This window comes from Papilio polytes, unplaced genomic scaffold (assembly GCF_000836215.1).
Source record: "Papilio polytes unplaced genomic scaffold, Ppol_1.0 DF824047.1, whole genome shotgun sequence".
NCBI classification, from domain to species: domain Eukaryota; kingdom Metazoa; phylum Arthropoda; class Insecta; order Lepidoptera; family Papilionidae; genus Papilio; species Papilio polytes.
Genome location: NW_013525157.1, coordinates 2,726,117 through 2,738,419, shown reverse-complemented (window position 1 = coordinate 2,738,419; position 12,303 = coordinate 2,726,117). Strand labels below are relative to the sequence as shown.

Sequence of the window (12,303 nt, the reverse complement as noted above, 5' to 3'; positions counted from 1 at the left end):
TGGAAAAAACCTCAAAGCTATTTCTATAAATAAATACTTATTAATCATCTTTTCAACTATTACTTTTTTTAGGTTTATAAAATGTACCTCACGGTAGGAAATTGCTGCAATAAAATGTAGTATTGGCAGCAACAACTGCCAATGTTTTTGCCCACAGACTAATTTTATTGGCCTGATACCTTTGACAAATAGACCAGTATTGCCATTCGGAAGACGTAATGTTATGTCGATTACTCAAAACTACCAGCAGTAGAAGTATCGTAGTTCCAGTAGTAACAAATACAATGGTTTCAAAAGACTGCATTTTTAGTAAAGATTTTTCTTACTAGAAGATTTGAACTTTATGAGGATGGGGCGAATGTGTATATAATCATTAAAATACTAAGTACACAGTTAAAGTCAGTGACACACGTCCATTTTAAGTTTAGTGAACAGTCGGTTCAGACTATACTAAAATGTGTTCCGGGTTTAATCTTAATTCAGACTAGCTATTCCCACGCGGTTTCATCCGCATGAAATTATGAAAATTTTATTTTATTGTTTACATTTGTCAAATTATCAATAGCTAATGTCAAAATGATATGACATGATTACAACCTTGCTTCCTTGATGTTAGCAGTAACTTATGGTCTCTTTCCCACATTAGGGTTTTTGTTCAAAATATTTACCCCCCAAGTTTAATGGCGTGAACATAATAGCCTACAGCATGAAGTAAGTGTAGGGCTTTTTATTAAAAAAATATCTATTCAAAAATATATTGTAATCGCTGACATCTTAGGCAACAAAGAATTGTGTGTTTACGCTTTATTATAACAGTATAGATGAATTTGCTATAAGTTACGGCTAAATATAATATGAACATTTTAAATAAGGGAATACGAAAACAGATTTAATGTAGATAAAAATGTGTTTTTAATACAGCCAACGTTGAAGTATATGCGAGTGAATATAAATCTTGTCAAGACAGCGAATAAACCCCCCAGATCTCAACACAAAGCCCTGAAAGCGTATTGTAGAGTATTTCATGAAATCGTTTTCTCAAAAGCAGCGCCTTTTTACAATTTATAACGCTCCTCATCATGATTACATGAATACAATCCGTATAAGCACGCAGTTCTATCTCCGTTTTAGTTAGAAAAAAACTTAATATTACAAGTCGTTGATAATGTAGAACACTTTTACTTGAAGAATTTTCATTACATCATACACACATACAAACCATAATCGTTCGAATCGTTTCAAAAACATGTCCATAAATTCAAAACATTAAACGAAGACAAAAAGAAGTCAAGAATTCAGACAATGTCGCTATTAATCAAAAGAACATATAATCCACGGCCGTTGCGAGTGACGAAATAAAAGAAATTAATTAACGGGCCAATAATGGGCGCCGCGGAGTGGCCGGCGCGTGTCTGGTATTTGGCGCCACCAGGGGGCGCGTGGGCGGACCCGTGATCGACTGCGAACTCCAACAAGCTGTTAACCGTACCCCGCATCAAGCTTTAAACTTAATAGCTTCTACAGGTAATCGCCTTTAAAATAAACCCGACAATTTCAATCACGCTCCAAAGATTTTCATAATGGTTTGTTTAACCTTTTCTGATTTAAATCTTTTGTTCATTTATTTGAATTATCAATGGTCACCCTTATTCGGACAATCCTTTAAACAAATTCATTTTGTAATTGAATAGCTTTTAAACATCCCATTTATATAACACCTTATTACAATTTTAACGGCTTATTATTCACGTATTTGTTACATTTATTTTAATGATTATCTTACAATGAAAAAAAGGTAAAAGAGGTGATGCAAAGAGAGTAATTACGTTGATAGGAGAGATCTTAATTAATTTAACAAATTCCACTTCCTATTATAAAAGGTTCATTACTTTTGTTGTTTTTGTTGATGTCGGGACGCCCATTTGAATAAGTGTTGATTCCCCTCTGGCTGTTTTACACTAAATTGCGCTAATTTACACCTTGTTCGAATATCTGAACCTTTAAGTGGATTCAGCGATAATTTTGGTAAACACGCAAAAACTGATGAAAGGGAAGTACGAAGTTCTCATTTTACGTGAAGCTTTGAGCGATTCTTTTTTATTTAAATTCTCTCGGCTGCTTGATTCTCTGTCAGCAATGTTATTTAAATTTTTATAGTTTTATTTTTATACGGTTAAAAGCTTATTTGAACGATTTATAAAATTCGTTTTAAATTTAGAATGATTTAGCAAACGTGACTTTAAAAAAAGAACGTAATTTGAAAAAAAACCTAAAATTCGTTATCGACAAATCAGGGCCGTGGCTTTCAATATTAAAATTGATTCTCAATCCGGTTAGGTGTTAATGTTATTAGATAACGAGCAAAATTTAAATCTTTCTCGTCTCGCAATTGATTTAACTCCTTTGAAAAGCGGTAAAATCAAATTAACTCTCTTCTGTTCGATTTTTATTTTTATAACTGAGAAATACATAAAATAAAGAACATTGCCAAACTAGGAGATTTAAAATAATATTCATTTAAAGCTTTAAGAATTTACAACTTTCAACAAATTGCAACTGGGACTATGTTTTAATTTTGTTAGTAACTTCATGAAATAAACTCATGTTAAGTATGTAAGTTAACCCAAGTTACTCTTGTTAACTTGTTAAGTTACAGTAGGACAAACTGTAAGTGGGTGTTTCGTGTGCTGCACATTTTAGCAATTAAAAAGATTTTTATGTTACCGTGAGTTTAGAAAGTGTAAGTGGGGAAACTGACACGTACTGTAATAAAAATACTTTTGTAAAAGATTATGTAATTACTAGCTGTTGCCTGCGACTACGTCCGCGGTGTATTAGAAAACACCAGTACCATAAAAAAGTGGCGAAAAAAACAAATGAGGATCAAGTGTTAGAGAGAATTACACATTTTACTTTTGCAACCACATCTTTCTGAGAACCTTTCGCTCGCGACTCCGACCGCGTGCTATTAAAAAAAACGAAAGCAAGTAGCTTCTGTGTTCTTCCAGACTATTATCTACATCTAAGTCAAATTTCGACAATATCCGTTCAGCAGTTTAGGCTACAAACTCTAACAAAACTTCAACCCATCCAAACTTTTGCATTTATAAGTAAGATACGATTTCAATAAAATAATTGATTTTATCAATAAAACATTCTTAGGGTCTTATAAAACTACCACGTTTATATTGTAGACTATTTCTTTGAATACCGCAAGACGTTCTTAAATCCTATTATTGACAAAGGGTTCCAAGTGTTTGCGAGTAGATTGTGCGGTCTGGTGATCGACCGTAGCTATTGCACTCTGTAACCTTATCAAAGTCGGTCACCTCGATGTTCAGACGTCTTAGCCTATTACGCTCATATCGTTTCAGTGGGCGACTTAAATTTCTACTCGACTCTTAATAATAAGTGCCAACGTTTCTATACACAAATTAGAAGTAGGGTCGACTTTAAGACCGAAAACCTTTTATCGCCAATTGATTTTTTTTTTGATGCGTTGCCTACCCTTAATTTTTGAAGGAGGAGACGCACATAAAGAGGATATTTCCCCTTCCTATGCGTACCCTTCACCGTTAAATCCACTTTTCGTTCCCATCCTTTCCTCTTAAGAAAGGATGGAAAGGGAAAGAGACACAACCACAACCACACTCATCAGACTAAACTCGGAATTGCTTCCACTTCACGCCCGTTTTCTGTGTGGTCGTGGTATTACACCGGGCGAGCCGGCCCATTCGTGCGAAAATGTTAAAGCGGGATCTACCACTGCAAATTTACTGTATTATGATACTAAGCTTCAGAATAAATGGAAGGAAGGAACTTAGCAATAAAAATTCAATTGTCAGTTATACGTATATACGAAATATTAAGGCCTTGTTGGCATTTCACGGGCGCAAGGCCGTTCCATGCGTCCGGTCGCCGCTCCGCAGTTGTATCAACCATTTGTATAAACACGGCTACGACGTTGGAATATCGTTTTTCATTATTCATTAAAGCTATTATGTGTTTTCGTTATTTCAGTACTTGTAGCAATTTACATCAAACATTCAAAAACCTTTGTGGATTTGTTTATGAATGTGTAAAACAACTGGAATTTATTAATGACATAGTTTAATAAACGAAGGTACCTTTTTTGATGACACAGTTTTATTAAAAAGGTGCTTTTTTCAATTGTACGCTTATTATTCAACGATAATGGCGACTGAAATCACCAACAGTCGGAAGTCTGAGAATTCTTGTTCTCAAGGTCAGCGGGTACCAATTATGTTTAAAGTACAATAAAATAAGATATTGGGATAGGGTAACCACGTCTACCTACAATAAGAACTGAGAATTAATCGATACACTTTGAGTGATTATTAACTATAGTTCATAATAATCAGTATCATTATCTTTATCAATTAAGACTTAACACTCCAGCTTACAAATTATTACAAATTAATAACTGTAATGTCTATTAGATACGACATAAGTAAGTACGAGACCGAGATGGAATATTAAAATATGCAAAACAGTTATAGCAATGAAGGTTTCTCTTCAAATTTCTATTTCACTAAAACCTGTCATATGTTTGTCGAGTGTCAAGAGGTACGGGCGGTGCACTACCGTGGCGCCACTGTCAACATCGCGTCTCCGCACGTAAACACAGCTCGGCGAAAGCCAGCCCTTAGGCTTACTTCCAACTTATATTATTTACAAAGAGAACTTCCTACTTTTGACTAAACAAGCCACTTCTGGTTGCGACAGCTACAATAGTTCGTTATACAAAGCGTTTCAACCAATTAAGTATTTTGCTTCACTTAAATTGCTTCAAGTTAAGCTTGCCGTTTTTCTTTAGTGTTTTTTAGCGTAATTAAAGCAATTACAGAGCTGTGTCTAGGTTTAATGTGGTTTTGCATTTATGTGTATTTTACTCTAAAATTGCCCACAGATGTTGTAAACATTTACTGGCTATAAAAATGGCACTTAAGCTCGATGAATTTTAAGGAAGGTTATGACAAACCCTAAAAAGCTTCTTTCCCTATAAAATCTAAAAGCAATGATCATGAATATTGTAACATACTAAGCAATATTTTTAAAGGAGTATTCAACAGCTTTATATGTATATGATTCATAGTTTAAATATTTTATTTTTGACTGGATAATATTTATCCATGCTCTACCTGAGCGAAGCAGAGACGAGCTGCCAGTTCCGGTTTAAAACAATAACCAGTACATGTCGATTACGCCATTAAAGTCTATGGTAATTTTTCTTGCCCCCGCATCATTGTGATCGATAAATTTATGCCGACTCTGTAAGTGGGTGTCGTTATTTAAAACATCGTTACGTTTGTTCGATACTAATGACGCATTAGCAATAATATTAAATGATTTAGTGGTTGAATATATAATGGTATAATTGAAATATGACGAAGGCTTTATTTTTACAAATATCAAAAACAAGTACTAGTATGAAAATAGCAAAAAAAGTTTGATTTAAATATCAGTTAGCAAAAAATGTATTATGCCTTAGATAAGATATGATTACTATAGACAGTAAAATGAACTTTAAATTATATTTCACCGTTATTGTCTTAGAATAAATCACAATAATGCCCTCAATAGGCTATAGGACAATTGTATAAGACAGTTCATGTTGTTTGAATCCTTATCGTCCATTATTTACTCTAAATTGAGAGCACTTTCCGCCTACTTCTTGTCTAGTCACAATGAATCTGCGATATTATATTTACTGCTATGATATCATTTACAGTACAATCGATAAGTATTTATATTAAAATTAAGTCTACTATCTACATTGAACTACTTGTCTTATAAGAAATCGTCTAAGCTGTTAATCGAGTTTTTAACTGAAGAGTTTACTTTGCGTTACCACTTTTATATTATTGAATAGCCCTTAAAGTACATGAAATTATAAAGTCATAAAGTTTTATTGTCCTTATTATCCATGTTTTAAATAATTCCAATATTAAGACACCGTCTGAAACAATTACGACAGCAACACGATACTTATTTGTAAATCCTATATGTGAACTTATGACTCAGATATACCTCCTTTACAGAAGCCTATAATCGTTTTGAACTTTGGTAAATGAAGTAAACATAAATTAAATAACGGATTAAACCTAAACATCTTCGTACGCTATCAAAAAATTATAATCTTTACATAATTACTTTATTATTTACGTATTTAAAAGAAGTCGATCGATATCAAACTAATATGAAAAGGTAGTGTTGTGAATGGCTTTACATGATTAATGGTGCACGAAGGCTTGCCGTAGCGTCAGCTGTCAAAAATAAATCATTAATTACCAACAATACAAAAAGGCGTAAATCAAATCGACGTTCAAACTGAAACAGTAGGTATAAGTGCTACTTTACAATGCTAAACATTTTGTTAATTCCTTTTTTGATAATTATGAAAAGGAAAACAAACACTTTTGAAACACTTAGACTGGTCGGGATTGATAATCGATTGAGTACGATTAGAATCGATTCTGTGAGAGTGAATAGTCTATGTCACTTTGACGGGAATCGATTATCAATACCGACATACTTCTTTCATGAATTATATATGACATATCGATATATTGTTAGGTAACAAATCCATCACTAATAAAACTTTGTCCCACTAGATTGATAAATACTCTATCTTCATTAATTCAGTAAAAACTTGGAATTCGCAGAAAACTTTAAAAGTGTCAGAAAAAGTCTAGATCCAACTATACTAATAATAACAGCACGTCCCTTATAATTTTCTAACCTCCTCTTTTTTATAAAAGTATGTTAATTTGAGCTTTGAGCATTTTTAATAAAATCGTAACACTAATTTTAGTAATAAAGTCTATTCCCAAAAAGCCTGTCAATCATCAAAGATAAAACAAAGGTGATTTAAATAACTTACCTGCTCAGAGAATACCATCTCACCTCGCTACGCAGAAACAAAAACGTTAAAAAACAATAAACTCCGACATTCCATTGTCAAAGAAACAAAGGTTCGATTAAAAAAAATGGATTTTTAAAAAAAAATCAACGTTAAGTTTTTTTGTAGTTAAGTAGCTGATAGGCTGTTAGAAATAAATAAATAAATGTAGTACATAAAAACAATGTAATAAAGCAAGATATAAAAATTTTGTATTAATGTATTATTGATAGAAACTGTGGCGCTGCAACAAATTAAAAAAGCTGACTAAGTTGCCAACAAAGTGGTCTAAGTTACGTTCTTTTAGCGTATAAATTCAACAAATTAGTATTACTGTGCAAAATTCTTCAAAGAAGAATCTTATACTAAAAATAAAATTGATTTATTGATCGTATAGTTCTAATATAACAAAAACACACTAATAATTTAAATTACAATAAGGTCTCTACATTTATAAAATTCAACATCCAATTCTCTTACTCAAGTCGAGTTAAACGCATTCATTGTTAACAATGAAATAAGAAAAAAATTAAACTAACAATCGCTAAACGTACCATCGCTCGACTGTCGCAATTCTGACCACGAAGATAGCACCTGCCTGCGCGGAATATATTACCGAGCAGTAAATTTTAGCGCAAGCACAAAGCCACCCTCATTCTTCCCGCCCTAAGCCGCTATAACGCCCAAACGATAACATCGCAAGATACAAATAAAGTGTCTGCTTCAAGGAACTATAACACTGTATTAGAAAAGAAACCAATTCGCTTTTGTTTAAATACCTACTCAATTTAAGAATGTAAATTAACTCTATTATTTTTATGAAAACTTTAAGACAATGTAGTTAACATTCTAGAAAACATGCTAGCATACATAATATCGGTAGATTATTATATAAAAAGTAGTAAGAAAGGAACGAAGGATGTTATAAATTTCGATGAAACAAGTCATTGCCTACGCTAGATAACACGTCATTCTATCTGTTAACAATCGAAATTATTACCAGTCTTATCTTAGTAGATTAATTACAAAAAGATTTCTTTGTAGATAATTACAATCCACCCTACTTCATAAAACTACTAAATCTTTACGACATGCGGGCGCTCAGACGTTGCGGGGGTCGACCAGCTGGCAAAAATATTGCTTTCACGTTTATTTACACTGGGTTTTTATACGCACACAAAATATGATGCGGGTATATGTAATTGCCTTGAACGGTTCCACGAGGTTCACGTGAAGCTACTTAATGGAAATGAGGCAGTTGGAAACAGTGCGCGCTATCCAATTCAATTCGGGAGCGGTGAGCGAGTGACGGCTTTATGACACAGAAACCCCGCGCCGTCGCCTCTCCGCTGCCGCTTCTCCGCTTTACGATCACCGCAGCCCCCCTCTTACTGTCATTTTGTTCGAAAGTAAGAGGTTAAAGAGACCTTACTACGTAACGACGGACCATCTAATTCTCAACAAAAACTCAAGTATCTCGAATTCTCTTTTTACATTTTAACGACGCCGAAACGATGTCAAAGTTCACGTATAAAATTATACAAGGGTTTCTTTGGCTTGTTTTATTTTAATGTACGATATTAGGTCAAGGAAATCTCTTCGATGCTCTCGTTAGATAACATTTGGATGAAAAACTGTAAGCTACTTCATCTACATTTAGACGTCTAAGTTACATAAAAAAAAATGTTTCCGTTCTTAACGTCTTCAAATTCATCTTATGATTATCTTATATTATAGGATTGTTTAATTCAAAATTGAAAAAGAAAAGAGTTTCTTTTATTGATCGAACTGGCCGGTATTTAATTTAATTTTAATTTACGAGGCCAGCGATGCTGTTATACTTTTAACACGTGCAGCGTACAACAAGGAACGTCGTAAACTTCGTTATTGAAGCTATAAAACGTTGTTAAGAATTTCTCATCGTCCTATAGCGAAACATTTCGTTGCTAGAGGACAAATAAAAGGACGTTTAGCATAGGACATTCAAACCCTTGTTTTTTGTAAGAGAACGATTATCTTGAGAGTTATTTACTTCTGTCACGAAACGTTTTTGTTTTTGTTGATGTTTGTCGCGTTTACAGGATAGTCCTAATAACGTTTTTGTTACTGAAATTGCTAAACGAACTTACGATAGCTTGAAAATAAAATAACGACAATCTGTCGAAGAGATATTTTCTATTTTTCGATCTTTACCATATTTATTTTACGATTTAACATTTCCTTAAAATAATAGTAAAAACTTTTCAATTTCCTCAAACCTTTTATTATCTTAATCTATTTAATATGTACTTTCGAGTGATCATAATAAACAATAAATATAATCAGAATATCGTATAATTCATCGAAACAATAGACAAAAGAATTTGATTTCCTAAGATCATTAGAAATGTAATTTGATCATAAAATTTACGCGTCATAACCATGTCATTGAGTAAGGTTACGTGGGTTATTTGAAACTTTTCGAATATACACTTTGTTACCTGAAAGGGGTTTCATAAAACTGAATTATAGCAATAACCCTAACTCGATCTGAGGACGGACATAAAGCAGGGTACAGGGCGCGCAGGACATACGGAGGCTGTTGTTAAATTTTATGAAAACAGCTTCGGTACAATGGAGATATGTAAATTTGATCAACATTCGATTCACCGGACTCAAGAGGAGGCATTCAATTTTTACAAGTTCGCACCTTATATCGAGAAAATGGTTACTGCCTGTACAAATCGATTATTCGATTATAAACTCTCGCAAATGGGAAATATTCGATTCGAAATTTTACCTTCAGTAGACAGGAAGGAAACAAGAAAGAAAGAAAACATTTTCAATGCTCTTTGGCAATTGACCAAATCATTTATTGTTCTGTTTTGTAAAGATAAATACATGTTTACACTTTTTACTTCTATTGTAACCATAACTGATTTTGAATAGATAATACTTGGATTGTATCATTAACAACAGTAAATTTAATCCTGCTTCTTTTCTAAGCTACTTAAGTATCATAAACCATTGTTTTTAGAAAACAAAAACCTGGATAGCTAGCATTTTGCATCTCTCCCGACGTTTCTTTTCTTGCCTTTCTTATGAGTATATTACGTTACACAAAATCAGACTATTTATTCATAAAACTTACCGCATAATAAATTGAAATATATTTATATCAATCACGACAGCAATTAACGTAATATATGTCGAAATACTTATTTGTACTACATCAAGTAAGCATCGGAATTTACAAAAGCATTTTGCTGTTTTTTTTTTATGTAAAAGGGACTAGCACCGGTGAGCGGCGAGAATGCCCGCGGCCGCATCGGCGCCATGCATTTTCTCCACACCCACGCTCGTCGGCTTATCTGCCGTGTTCTCACATAGAAATTTACACGTGCTCGCGAGTATCGGCGGCTCGTAATAACGCAGTGGTCGCATTTTATCTGCGGCCAGTCCCCGCGCCATAGCCCGCCGCCGTGCGAAGGTTCCACAACACCCGCGGGACGTGGGCGAGAAGCAACCGTCGCGTTTTATAACCTTTTTATTCCATTGTCACTACGATGGGGCGACGTAAGCGAGGGAAAAATAAATTTTACCTCTTATCTAAATGTCAAATCGTTCGGTCTCGATCGAATCAGTTTCCAAATAGTTTTAATAAATCTCCTTTTACGGTATAGAGCGGGCGGCGGTCGACGGTCGACGGTGATATCTGGCCGCATTACAGATTCATGCTGCGAGTTATCGTGTTGTGAGCAGAGCGCCTGTTCACGGCAACAATGGCTTTAATTGAAAGAGTGTCAATAAATTTGTCGCGCGCAGTCCTCCGCGTCGCCGGTGGTCCGGCCGAGTCCGACACACTGGCTAGGCCGACACATCCCGCAACATCAGATCCTTGTTCCGAGAGCCGGCGGCGTGACAGCTAGACCGTTTGTTTTTATCTCCCGCTGGCGTTGTCTTCATTACAATAAATCTTCTTAAAGCTTTATCTCCTATAATCGAACCTGTATCTTGTCTTACCTAATATTGGTAACACCTTAACACTTCACACGTTTAATGTAATCTTTATTTATTTAATTAAAAATAGTGAGTGATGTTTCTGGTGTGAAATATTACAAAATACTCACTTGGATAACCCAATAGCTTATCGTCAGATTTATTATGTTAACGGTTATGCACGAATTCCAGATGAAATGTTTTTTTTTTTATTTTGAAAATATGAATTGAAATCAAGTTGTAAACTGTTCTTAAAAGTTTTTAGGTTTTATTGACTAGTCGCTATGGGCTACAGCAAATGTGGCTTAATGATTTAACAATCTATATTCGATAATCTAACAGTCTAGGCTCTCGTAAATTTTTGCAATGTTTTTTAGAATAAAAAGGTTAAGTATTTTTAGCGGTTTGCATTATGAAGGCATTAACTTTATTATTGTGAAATCCGACAGATGTTATTACCTTAGGAAAAAGTGGATAACTTGCGTCATTTTGCGTCGTTTTAGAATTCGATATTAATAAGTTTAGTGCAGATCTAGTCCAAAGATTTTATCGAAAGAGTTTAAGTAGATACTAGATATATCCAAAAATACTTTCTATATAAATATTGTCATCAGATTATAATTCAGTATATTTCCTGTTAGTTCGAATCTCAAGCACACAATTCGGGGATTTGTTTTCTCACGGTGCGCCTCCGCCCACGAGTCGCTTCTTCGAACACATTCGACTGTAGAGTGGGACTTTGTATTCATAATTTAGTTGTAACCACGATAAATGAATTACGATATTCTGGATGTGCTATTTGAAATGTATAAAATTTAGATAAAAATAAATTATGGAATTCGTCTAGTATTTACTTAAAACAGTGTATGGAAAAATCAGACTTGTCATCGCCAAGCATACTTTTGGGATATATTATCAACGCTACCAATAAAAAATCATGTTTCTTTATAAAAAAAAGTGGTTCGATTCGAATTCAAAGTTAATGAGAAATATATATGACTAAGACAATTTAATTAAAGAAAAAATATTTTAATTTTTTAAAACTGTTTTATTAAATTGGTTTAAGTGGTAATAGTTTTCAAACTATATGTCACCTCCATTGAATAAATCTTTCCTAGCTCCTAGATTTTACAACTGCAGTCCACGTTTGGCCCCAACAATTCACACCCGATAATCATCTTTGAGATAAAACGCCGCCGGTACATCACCGTAAAATCACACGGAAATTATTCACACCGCCCGCTTTAATCACATCTACGGACTTAAGGGTGAATATTTAAATGTACATTTCGTGATCTAAAATAAAGTCTTAGTAAATCCTTTAAGATCTTCTGATAAGTATTTAATTGGACTAAAACAAAACATAGCACCAAAACTCTTGGTCCAAACTAACCAATAAATTA

At 33.9% G+C, this 12,303-nt stretch overlaps 1 protein-coding gene across 7 annotated transcripts in view; it reads right to left on the bottom strand.

Annotated features, from left to right (window-relative positions):
• The window catches only part of LOC106100673 (agrin-like), a 127,610-nt gene that overhangs the window by 62,612 nt on the left and 52,695 nt on the right, over positions 1 to 12,303 (bottom strand). The window lies entirely within an intron of this gene.